Raw genomic sequence first — 819 nt, forward strand, 5'->3', positions numbered from 1 at the left:
TCAGTGTGGATCCAGGACATGGTCTCAGTACAGGAGACGCCCTTCTCCACCGGGAAGAGAACGTTGTCCTGTGTGCACACACTTTTGAGGTAAAGGTTAATTCATAAACCAGACACATTAAAGATGGACAGAAACTAATAACACAGAGCGATGACAGCAATATAGTCTAATGGACAGTGTGTAAGTAGGGATCTCTCTCTCTCTCCCCCTCCCTCCCTCCCTCCCTCCCTCCCTCTCCTGCACTCACACTGTGATGCTGTGAGATGACAGATGAGCTGATGAGATGAGGGACATGAATGGTGCAGGCGTGTGGGACAGTGGATCTGATAACCAGGTTGGCTCTAACAACCTCAGGCCTGTGCAGCCTGTGCAGTGTGGACCCTGGACAGAGGACGTGTCTTGTGCCAGGTGGACAGACTGGTGGACAGAGCTTTCATCCCACTGTCGTAATGTGGGAATTTTTCTTTCAGATCTCAGCCGCACACACTGAAACTAGAAGGTGAAGCAGGGAAAGTGGGGCCGTGTGAACAGAGACGCTCAGGGCAGAACTTGTCAGTGTTTCCAGCAAATCTGAGAAACTCTAGTCCCTTCAGTTTCCTGGTGTCACAGCCACCCTGCCGCCCCCACCAGACCTCAGGCTTTGCCTGTGTCCATGAAGGATTCACAATCAGAACTCTGCATGCTGTACTGGGAAACTTCACAGAGTTACTGTGTGTCCTGACTCACATGAGGAGGCGGTCGGTTTTTAGGAGCTCCACAGAATGTGCTTGTCGGGAGACCTCTGTTATGCAAAAGTCGAAGCCCCTTCACACCGGACAG

The sequence above is a fragment of the Nannospalax galili genome, unplaced genomic scaffold, assembly GCF_000622305.1.
Source record: "Nannospalax galili isolate Female #2095 unplaced genomic scaffold, S.galili_v1.0 scaffold13346, whole genome shotgun sequence".
Taxonomy (NCBI): Eukaryota; Metazoa; Chordata; class Mammalia; order Rodentia; family Spalacidae; genus Nannospalax; species Nannospalax galili.